The sequence below is a fragment of the Garra rufa genome, chromosome 1 (assembly GCF_049309525.1).
Source record: "Garra rufa chromosome 1, GarRuf1.0, whole genome shotgun sequence".
Lineage (NCBI taxonomy): Eukaryota > Metazoa > Chordata > Actinopteri > Cypriniformes > Cyprinidae > Garra > Garra rufa.
The window spans coordinates 100,170,370-100,180,369 of NC_133361.1; the positions used below are offsets into that span (position 1 = coordinate 100,170,370).

A 10,000-nucleotide genomic window follows, 5' to 3' on the forward strand; every position below is an offset into this window, starting at 1 on the left:
TTTACATGTTTTTTAGGCCATTTTATTACTCTTAACATTTTAAGTGTATGTGTCTTTAATAAATGGATGGTTGTCCTGTCATGTGACTAGACACATGACAGGAAGCAGGAAGTACAACTGTATAAGAGAGCAGCATGACAAACAAAGGACAGTCACCAAACTGTTGGATTGAGGAGTTGCTAATTTTAGAGCTCACCTTTCCATTCACCACCTGCAAACTTTGGATTACACTTTCTGTGGATTGTATATACACTGGTGGACACTCACATTGGACTTATCAACACACTGGGGTTCTTGGACTGTTTTTAGGGTATGGACAAATGAACTGTATTCTTTTAACAGAGTTTACCTGTTTTTAGGGTATGGACAAATGAACTGTATTCTTTTAACAGAGTTTACCTAGTTTTATCGTGTTGTTTTAAAGTATTTTATGTGAACCTTGTAAATACACCAAATCTATTTAAACCAATTTTCTTTTATGTCTCATTCTTTTAACCACTAGTCATCTCTCACAGTTAAATCTGACCCCATTTTAGTCTTGTAACTCGGCTGATAAGGCCGATTGTTACACTTTTATGGGAGACCGCCTGGGAATACCAGGTGCTGTAAGCTTTTGCCTTTTCTTCACTATTTATATAATATGCTGGCTTTTACGGAGGCTGATCTTTAAATAGCCCACTTTTTGGAGCGGCCCTCGCTTGTGGCCATACCGCGCTGAGAGCGCCCGATCTCGTCTGATCTCGGAAGCTAAGCAGCGTCGGGCCTGGTTAGTACTTGGATGGGAGACCGCCTGGGAATACCAGGTGCTGTAAGCTTTTGCCTTTTCTTCACTATTTATATAATATGCTGGCTTTTACGGAGGCTGATCTTTAAATAGCCCACTTTTTGGAGCAGCCCTCGCTTATGGCCATACCGTGCTGAGAGCGCCCGGTCTCGTCTGATCTCGGAAGCTAAGCAGCGTCGGGCCTGGTTAGTACTTGGATGGGAGACCGCCTGGGAATACCAGGTGCTGTAAGCTTTTGCCTTTTCTTCACTATTTATATAATATGCTGGCTTTTAGAAAGACGTGTTTTACCGCTCTATTTATTACAATCATTTACATGTATTATAGAGTTTTAAGTGTTTTACATGTTTTTTAGGCCATTTTATTACTCTTAACATTTTAAGTGTATGTGTCTTTAATAAATGGATGGTTGGCCTGTCATGTGACTAGACACATGACAGGAAGCAGGAAGTACAACTGTATAAGAGAGCAGCATGACAAACAAAGGACAGTCACCAAACTGTTGGATTGAGGAGTTGCTAATTTTAGAGCTCACCTTTCCATTCACCACCTGCAAACTTTGGATTACACTTTCTGTGGATTGTATATACACTGGTGGACACTCACATTGGACTTATCAACACACTGGGGTTCTTGGACTGTTTTTAGGGTATGGACAAATGAACTGTATTCTTTTAACGGAGTTTACCTGTTTTTAGGGTATGGACAAATGAACTGTATTCTTTTAACAGAGTTTACCTAGTTTTATCGTGTTGTTTTAAAGTCTTTTATGTGAACCTTGTAAATACACCAAATCTATTTAAACCAATTTTCTTTTATGTCTCATTCTTTTAACCACTAGTCATCTCTCACTGTTAAATCTGACCCCATTTTAGTCTTGTAACTCGGCTGATAAGGCCGATTGTTACACTTTTATGGGAGACCGCCTGGGAATACCAGGTGCTGTAAGCTTTTGCCTTTTCTTCACTATTTATATAATATGCTGGCTTTTACGGAGGCTGATCTTTAAATAGCCCACTTTTTGGAGCAGCCCTCGCTTATGGCCATACCGCGCTGAGAGCGCCCGATCTCGTCTGATCTCGGAAGCTAAGCAGCGTCGGGCCTGGTTAGTACTTGGATGGGAGACCGCCTGGGAATACCAGGTGCTGTAAGCTTTTGCCTTTTCTTCACTATTTAGATAATATGCTGGCTTTTACGGAGGCTGATCTTTAAATAGCCCACTTTTTGGAGCAGCCCTCGCTTATGGCCATACCGCGCAGAGAGCGCCCGATCTCGTCTGATCTCGGAAGCTAAGCAGCGTCGGGCCTGGTTACTACTTGGATGGGAGACCGCCTGGGAATACCAGGTGCTGTAAGCTTTTGCCTTTTCTTCACTATTTATATAATATGCTGGCTTTTAGAAAGACGTGTTTTACCGCTCTATTTATTACAATCATTTAAATGTATTATAGAGTTTTAAGTGTTTTACATGTTTTTTAGGCCATTTTATTACTCTTAACATTTTAAGTGTATGTGTCTTTAATAAATGGATGGTTGGCCTGTCATGTGACTAGACACATGACAGGAAGCAGGAAGTACAACTGTATAAGAGAGCAGCATGACAAACAAAGGACAGTCACCAAACTGTTGGATTGAGGAGTTGCTAATTTTAGAGCTCACCTTTCCATTCACCACCTGCAAACTTTGGATTACACTTTCTGTGGATTGTATATACACTGGTGGACACTCACATTGGACTTATCAACACACTGGGGTTCTTGGACTGTTTTTAGGGTATGGACAAATGAACTGTATTCTTTTAACAGAGTTTACCTGTTTTTAGGGTATGGACAAATGAACTGTATTCTTTTAACAGAGTTTACCTAGTTTTATCGTGTTGTTTTAAAGTCTTTTATGTGAACCTTGTAAATACACCAAATCTATTTAAACCAATTTTCTTTTATGTCTCATTCTTTTAACCACTAGTCATCTCTCACAGTTAAATCTGACCCCATTTTAGTCTTGTAACTCGGCTGATAAGGCCGATTGTTACACTTTTATGGGAGACCGCCTGGGAATACCAGGTGCTGTAAGCTTTTGCCTTTTCTTCACTATTTATATAATATGCTGGCTTTTACGGAGGCTGATCTTTAAATAGCCCACTTTTTGGAGCAGCCCTCCCTTATGACCATACCGCGCTGAGAGCGCCCGATCTCGTCTGATCTCGGAAGCTAAGCAGCGTCGGGCCTGGTTAGTACTTGGATGGGAGACAGCCTGGGAATACCAGGTGCTGTAAGCTTTTGCCTTTTCTTCACTATTTATATATTATGCTGGCTTTTAGAAAGACGTGTTTTACCGCTCTATTTATTACAATCATTTACATGTATTATAGAGTTTTAAGTGTTTTACATGTTTTTTAGGCCATTTTATTACTCTTAACATTTTAAGTGTATGTGTCTTTAATAAATGGATGGTTGTCCTGTCATGTGACTAGACACATGACAGGAAGCAGGAAGTACAACTGTATAAGAGAGCAGCATGACAAACAAAGGACAGTCACCAAACTGTTGGATTGAGGAGTTGCTAATTTTAGAGCTCACCTTTCCATTCACCACCTGCAAACTTTGGATTACACTTTCTGTGGATTGTATATACACTGGTGGACACTCACATTGGACTTATCAACACACTGGGGTTCTTGGACTGTTTTTAGGGTATGGACAAATGAACTGTATTCTTTTAACAGAGTTTACCTGTTTTTAGGGTATGGACAAATGAACTGTATTCTTTTAACAGAGTTTACCTAGTTTTATCGTGTTGTTTTAAAGTATTTTATGTGAACCTTGTAAATACACCAAATCTATTTAAACCAATTTTCTTTTATGTCTCATTCTTTTAACCACTAGTCATCTCTCACAGTTAAATCTGACCCCATTTTAGTCTTGTAACTCGGCTGATAAGGCCGATTGTTACACTTTTATGGGAGACCGCCTGGGAATACCAGGTGCTGTAAGCTTTTGCCTTTTCTTCACTATTTATATAATATGCTGGCTTTTACGGAGGCTGATCTTTAAATAGCCCACTTTTTGGAGCGGCCCTCGCTTGTGGCCATACCGCGCTGAGAGCGCCCGATCTCGTCTGATCTCGGAAGCTAAGCAGCGTCGGGCCTGGTTAGTACTTGGATGGGAGACCGCCTGGGAATACCAGGTGCTGTAAGCTTTTGCCTTTTCTTCACTATTTATATAATATGCTGGCTTTTACGGAGGCTGATCTTTAAATAGCCCACTTTTTGGAGCAGCCCTCGCTTATGGCCATACCGTGCTGAGAGCGCCCGGTCTCGTCTGATCTCGGAAGCTAAGCAGCGTCGGGCCTGGTTAGTACTTGGATGGGAGACCGCCTGGGAATACCAGGTGCTGTAAGCTTTTGCCTTTTCTTCACTATTTATATAATATGCTGGCTTTTAGAAAGACGTGTTTTACCGCTCTATTTATTACAATCATTTACATGTATTATAGAGTTTTAAGTGTTTTACATGTTTTTTAGGCCATTTTATTACTCTTAACATTTTAAGTGTATGTGTCTTTAATAAATGGATGGTTGGCCTGTCATGTGACTAGACACATGACAGGAAGCAGGAAGTACAACTGTATAAGAGAGCAGCATGACAAACAAAGGACAGTCACCAAACTGTTGGATTGAGGAGTTGCTAATTTTAGAGCTCACCTTTCCATTCACCACCTGCAAACTTTGGATTACACTTTCTGTGGATTGTATATACACTGGTGGACACTCACATTGGACTTATCAACACACTGGGGTTCTTGGACTGTTTTTAGGGTATGGACAAATGAACTGTATTCTTTTAACGGAGTTTACCTGTTTTTAGGGTATGGACAAATGAACTGTATTCTTTTAACAGAGTTTACCTAGTTTTATCGTGTTGTTTTAAAGTCTTTTATGTGAACCTTGTAAATACACCAAATCTATTTAAACCAATTTTCTTTTATGTCTCATTCTTTTAACCACTAGTCATCTCTCACTGTTAAATCTGACCCCATTTTAGTCTTGTAACTCGGCTGATAAGGCCGATTGTTACACTTTTATGGGAGACCGCCTGGGAATACCAGGTGCTGTAAGCTTTTGCCTTTTCTTCACTATTTATATAATATGCTGGCTTTTACGGAGGCTGATCTTTAAATAGCCCACTTTTTGGAGCAGCCCTCGCTTATGGCCATACCGCGCTGAGAGCGCCCGATCTCGTCTGATCTCGGAAGCTAAGCAGCGTCGGGCCTGGTTAGTACTTGGATGGGAGACCGCCTGGGAATACCAGGTGCTGTAAGCTTTTGCCTTTTCTTCACTATTTAGATAATATGCTGGCTTTTACGGAGGCTGATCTTTAAATAGCCCACTTTTTGGAGCAGCCCTCGCTTATGGCCATACCGCGCAGAGAGCGCCCGATCTCGTCTGATCTCGGAAGCTAAGCAGCGTCGGGCCTGGTTACTACTTGGATGGGAGACCGCCTGGGAATACCAGGTGCTGTAAGCTTTTGCCTTTTCTTCACTATTTATATAATATGCTGGCTTTTAGAAAGACGTGTTTTACCGCTCTATTTATTACAATCATTTAAATGTATTATAGAGTTTTAAGTGTTTTACATGTTTTTTAGGCCATTTTATTACTCTTAACATTTTAAGTGTATGTGTCTTTAATAAATGGATGGTTGGCCTGTCATGTGACTAGACACATGACAGGAAGCAGGAAGTACAACTGTATAAGAGAGCAGCATGACAAACAAAGGACAGTCACCAAACTGTTGGATTGAGGAGTTGCTAATTTTAGAGCTCACCTTTCCATTCACCACCTGCAAACTTTGGATTACACTTTCTGTGGATTGTATATACACTGGTGGACACTCACATTGGACTTATCAACACACTGGGGTTCTTGGACTGTTTTTAGGGTATGGACAAATGAACTGTATTCTTTTAACAGAGTTTACCTGTTTTTAGGGTATGGACAAATGAACTGTATTCTTTTAACAGAGTTTACCTAGTTTTATCGTGTTGTTTTAAAGTCTTTTATGTGAACCTTGTAAATACACCAAATCTATTTAAACCAATTTTCTTTTATGTCTCATTCTTTTAACCACTAGTCATCTCTCACAGTTAAATCTGACCCCATTTTAGTCTTGTAACTCGGCTGATAAGGCCGATTGTTACACTTTTATGGGAGACCGCCTGGGAATACCAGGTGCTGTAAGCTTTTGCCTTTTCTTCACTATTTATATAATATGCTGGCTTTTACGGAGGCTGATCTTTAAATAGCCCACTTTTTGGAGCAGCCCTCCCTTATGACCATACCGCGCTGAGAGCGCCCGATCTCGTCTGATCTCGGAAGCTAAGCAGCGTCGGGCCTGGTTAGTACTTGGATGGGAGACAGCCTGGGAATACCAGGTGCTGTAAGCTTTTGCCTTTTCTTCACTATTTATATATTATGCTGGCTTTTAGAAAGACGTGTTTTACCGCTCTATTTATTACAATCATTTACATGTATTATAGAGTTTTAAGTGTTTTACATGTTTTTTAGGCCATTTTATTACTCTTAACATTTTAAGTGTATGTGTCTTTAATAAATGGATGGTTGTCCTGTCATGTGACTAGACACATGACAGGAAGCAGGAAGTACAACTGTATAAGAGAGCAGCATGACAAACAAAGGACAGTCACCAAACTGTTGGATTGAGGAGTTGCTAATTTTAGAGCTCACCTTTCCATTCACCACCTGCAAACTTTGGATTACACTTTCTGTGGATTGTATATACACTGGTGGACACTCACATTGGACTTATCAACACACTGGGGTTCTTGGACTGTTTTTAGGGTATGGACAAATGAACTGTATTCTTTTAACAGAGTTTACCTGTTTTTAGGGTATGGACAAATGAACTGTATTCTTTTAACAGAGTTTACCTAGTTTTATCGTGTTGTTTTAAAGTATTTTATGTGAACCTTGTAAATACACCAAATCTATTTAAACCAATTTTCTTTTATGTCTCATTCTTTTAACCACTAGTCATCTCTCACAGTTAAATCTGACCCCATTTTAGTCTTGTAACTCGGCTGATAAGGCCGATTGTTACACTTTTATGGGAGACCGCCTGGGAATACCAGGTGCTGTAAGCTTTTGCCTTTTCTTCACTATTTATATAATATGCTGGCTTTTACGGAGGCTGATCTTTAAATAGCCCACTTTTTGGAGCGGCCCTCGCTTGTGGCCATACCGCGCTGAGAGCGCCCGATCTCGTCTGATCTCGGAAGCTAAGCAGCGTCGGGCCTGGTTAGTACTTGGATGGGAGACCGCCTGGGAATACCAGGTGCTGTAAGCTTTTGCCTTTTCTTCACTATTTATATAATATGCTGGCTTTTACGGAGGCTGATCTTTAAATAGCCCACTTTTTGGAGCAGCCCTCGCTTATGGCCATACCGTGCTGAGAGCGCCCGGTCTCGTCTGATCTCGGAAGCTAAGCAGCGTCGGGCCTGGTTAGTACTTGGATGGGAGACCGCCTGGGAATACCAGGTGCTGTAAGCTTTTGCCTTTTCTTCACTATTTATATAATATGCTGGCTTTTAGAAAGACGTGTTTTACCGCTCTATTTATTACAATCATTTACATGTATTATAGAGTTTTAAGTGTTTTACATGTTTTTTAGGCCATTTTATTACTCTTAACATTTTAAGTGTATGTGTCTTTAATAAATGGATGGTTGGCCTGTCATGTGACTAGACACATGACAGGAAGCAGGAAGTACAACTGTATAAGAGAGCAGCATGACAAACAAAGGACAGTCACCAAACTGTTGGATTGAGGAGTTGCTAATTTTAGAGCTCACCTTTCCATTCACCACCTGCAAACTTTGGATTACACTTTCTGTGGATTGTATATACACTGGTGGACACTCACATTGGACTTATCAACACACTGGGGTTCTTGGACTGTTTTTAGGGTATGGACAAATGAACTGTATTCTTTTAACGGAGTTTACCTGTTTTTAGGGTATGGACAAATGAACTGTATTCTTTTAACAGAGTTTACCTAGTTTTATCGTGTTGTTTTAAAGTCTTTTATGTGAACCTTGTAAATACACCAAATCTATTTAAACCAATTTTCTTTTATGTCTCATTCTTTTAACCACTAGTCATCTCTCACTGTTAAATCTGACCCCATTTTAGTCTTGTAACTCGGCTGATAAGGCCGATTGTTACACTTTTATGGGAGACCGCCTGGGAATACCAGGTGCTGTAAGCTTTTGCCTTTTCTTCACTATTTATATAATATGCTGGCTTTTACGGAGGCTGATCTTTAAATAGCCCACTTTTTGGAGCAGCCCTCGCTTATGGCCATACCGCGCTGAGAGCGCCCGATCTCGTCTGATCTCGGAAGCTAAGCAGCGTCGGGCCTGGTTAGTACTTGGATGGGAGACCGCCTGGGAATACCAGGTGCTGTAAGCTTTTGCCTTTTCTTCACTATTTAGATAATATGCTGGCTTTTACGGAGGCTGATCTTTAAATAGCCCACTTTTTGGAGCAGCCCTCGCTTATGGCCATACCGCGCAGAGAGCGCCCGATCTCGTCTGATCTCGGAAGCTAAGCAGCGTCGGGCCTGGTTACTACTTGGATGGGAGACCGCCTGGGAATACCAGGTGCTGTAAGCTTTTGCCTTTTCTTCACTATTTATATAATATGCTGGCTTTTAGAAAGACGTGTTTTACCGCTCTATTTATTACAATCATTTAAATGTATTATAGAGTTTTAAGTGTTTTACATGTTTTTTAGGCCATTTTATTACTCTTAACATTTTAAGTGTATGTGTCTTTAATAAATGGATGGTTGGCCTGTCATGTGACTAGACACATGACAGGAAGCAGGAAGTACAACTGTATAAGAGAGCAGCATGACAAACAAAGGACAGTCACCAAACTGTTGGATTGAGGAGTTGCTAATTTTAGAGCTCACCTTTCCATTCACCACCTGCAAACTTTGGATTACACTTTCTGTGGATTGTATATACACTGGTGGACACTCACATTGGACTTATCAACACACTGGGGTTCTTGGACTGTTTTTAGGGTATGGACAAATGAACTGTATTCTTTTAACAGAGTTTACCTGTTTTTAGGGTATGGACAAATGAACTGTATTCTTTTAACAGAGTTTACCTAGTTTTATCGTGTTGTTTTAAAGTCTTTTATGTGAACCTTGTAAATACACCAAATCTATTTAAACCAATTTTCTTTTATGTCTCATTCTTTTAACCACTAGTCATCTCTCACAGTTAAATCTGACCCCATTTTAGTCTTGTAACTCGGCTGATAAGGCCGATTGTTACACTTTTATGGGAGACCGCCTGGGAATACCAGGTGCTGTAAGCTTTTGCCTTTTCTTCACTATTTATATAATATGCTGGCTTTTACGGAGGCTGATCTTTAAATAGCCCACTTTTTGGAGCAGCCCTCCCTTATGACCATACCGCGCTGAGAGCGCCCGATCTCGTCTGATCTCGGAAGCTAAGCAGCGTCGGGCCTGGTTAGTACTTGGATGGGAGACAGCCTGGGTATACCAGGTGCTGTAAGCTTTTGCCTTTTCTTCACTATTTATATATTATGCTGGCTTTTAGAAAGACGTGTTTTACCGCTCTATTTATTACAATCATTTACATGTATTATAGAGTTTTAAGTGTTTTACATGTTTTTTAGGCCATTTTATTACTCTTAACATTTTAAGTGTATGTGTCTTTAATAAATGGATGGTTGGCCTGTCATGTGACTAGACACATGACAGGAAGCAGGAAGTACAACTGTATAAGAGAGCAGCATGACAAACAAAGGACAGTCACCAAACTGTTGGATTGAGGAGTTGCTAATTTTAGAGCTCACCTTTCCATTCACCACCTGCAAACTTTGGATTACACTTTCTGTGGATTGTATATACACTGGTGGACACTCACATTGGACTTATCAACACACTGGGGTTCTTGGACTGTTTTTAGGGTATGGACAAATGAACTGTATTCTTTTAACAGAGTTTACCTGTTTTTAGGGTATGGACAAATGAACTGTATTCTTTTAACAGAGTTTACCTAGTTTTATCGTGTTGTTTTAAAGTCTTTTATGTGAACCTTGTAAATACACCAAATCTATTTAAACCAATTTTCTTTTATGTCTCATTCTTTTAACCACTAG

At 40.2% G+C, this 10,000-nt stretch overlaps 14 non-coding genes and 1 pseudogene across 14 annotated transcripts; all 15 read left to right on the forward strand.

The window, feature by feature from the left end:
- The first annotated feature begins 696 nt into the window (after positions 1-696).
- On the forward strand, positions 697-815 carry LOC141296905 (5S ribosomal RNA). The gene has a single exon (XR_012341312.1). It is a non-coding gene; the product is annotated as a 5S ribosomal RNA (ribosomal RNA).
- Positions 816-899: 84 nt separating this feature from the next.
- On the forward strand, positions 900-1,018 carry LOC141317698 (5S ribosomal RNA). Its single transcript, XR_012352060.1, has one exon. It is a non-coding gene; the product is annotated as a 5S ribosomal RNA (ribosomal RNA).
- Positions 1,019-1,819: 801 nt separating this feature from the next.
- On the forward strand, positions 1,820-1,938 carry LOC141292855 (5S ribosomal RNA). Its single transcript, XR_012340589.1, has one exon. It is a non-coding gene; the product is annotated as a 5S ribosomal RNA (ribosomal RNA).
- An 84-nt stretch (positions 1,939-2,022) lies between these two features.
- Positions 2,023-2,141, forward strand: LOC141318803 (5S ribosomal RNA). Its single transcript, XR_012353098.1, has one exon. It is a non-coding gene; the product is annotated as a 5S ribosomal RNA (ribosomal RNA).
- Positions 2,142-2,942: 801 nt separating this feature from the next.
- LOC141344772 (5S ribosomal RNA) lies at positions 2,943-3,061 on the forward strand. Its single transcript, XR_012356837.1, has one exon. It is a non-coding gene; the product is annotated as a 5S ribosomal RNA (ribosomal RNA).
- Positions 3,062-3,862: 801 nt separating this feature from the next.
- On the forward strand, positions 3,863-3,981 carry LOC141296916 (5S ribosomal RNA). The gene has a single exon (XR_012341313.1). It is a non-coding gene; the product is annotated as a 5S ribosomal RNA (ribosomal RNA).
- Positions 3,982-4,065: 84 nt separating this feature from the next.
- On the forward strand, positions 4,066-4,184 carry LOC141317699 (5S ribosomal RNA). The gene has a single exon (XR_012352061.1). It is a non-coding gene; the product is annotated as a 5S ribosomal RNA (ribosomal RNA).
- An 801-nt stretch (positions 4,185-4,985) lies between these two features.
- Positions 4,986-5,104, forward strand: LOC141292871 (5S ribosomal RNA). Its single transcript, XR_012340591.1, has one exon. It is a non-coding gene; the product is annotated as a 5S ribosomal RNA (ribosomal RNA).
- An 84-nt stretch (positions 5,105-5,188) lies between these two features.
- On the forward strand, positions 5,189-5,307 carry LOC141318804 (5S ribosomal RNA). The gene has a single exon (XR_012353099.1). It is a non-coding gene; the product is annotated as a 5S ribosomal RNA (ribosomal RNA).
- Positions 5,308-6,108: 801 nt separating this feature from the next.
- LOC141344779 (5S ribosomal RNA) lies at positions 6,109-6,227 on the forward strand. The gene has a single exon (XR_012356838.1). It is a non-coding gene; the product is annotated as a 5S ribosomal RNA (ribosomal RNA).
- Positions 6,228-7,028: 801 nt separating this feature from the next.
- LOC141296927 (5S ribosomal RNA) lies at positions 7,029-7,147 on the forward strand. Its single transcript, XR_012341314.1, has one exon. It is a non-coding gene; the product is annotated as a 5S ribosomal RNA (ribosomal RNA).
- Positions 7,148-7,231: 84 nt separating this feature from the next.
- On the forward strand, positions 7,232-7,350 carry LOC141317700 (5S ribosomal RNA). Its single transcript, XR_012352062.1, has one exon. It is a non-coding gene; the product is annotated as a 5S ribosomal RNA (ribosomal RNA).
- Positions 7,351-8,151: 801 nt separating this feature from the next.
- On the forward strand, positions 8,152-8,270 carry LOC141292875 (5S ribosomal RNA). The gene has a single exon (XR_012340592.1). It is a non-coding gene; the product is annotated as a 5S ribosomal RNA (ribosomal RNA).
- Positions 8,271-8,354: 84 nt separating this feature from the next.
- LOC141318805 (5S ribosomal RNA) lies at positions 8,355-8,473 on the forward strand. Its single transcript, XR_012353100.1, has one exon. It is a non-coding gene; the product is annotated as a 5S ribosomal RNA (ribosomal RNA).
- An 801-nt stretch (positions 8,474-9,274) lies between these two features.
- LOC141346415 (5S ribosomal RNA) lies at positions 9,275-9,393 on the forward strand (annotated as a pseudogene).
- The last annotated feature ends 607 nt before the right edge of the window (positions 9,394-10,000 follow it).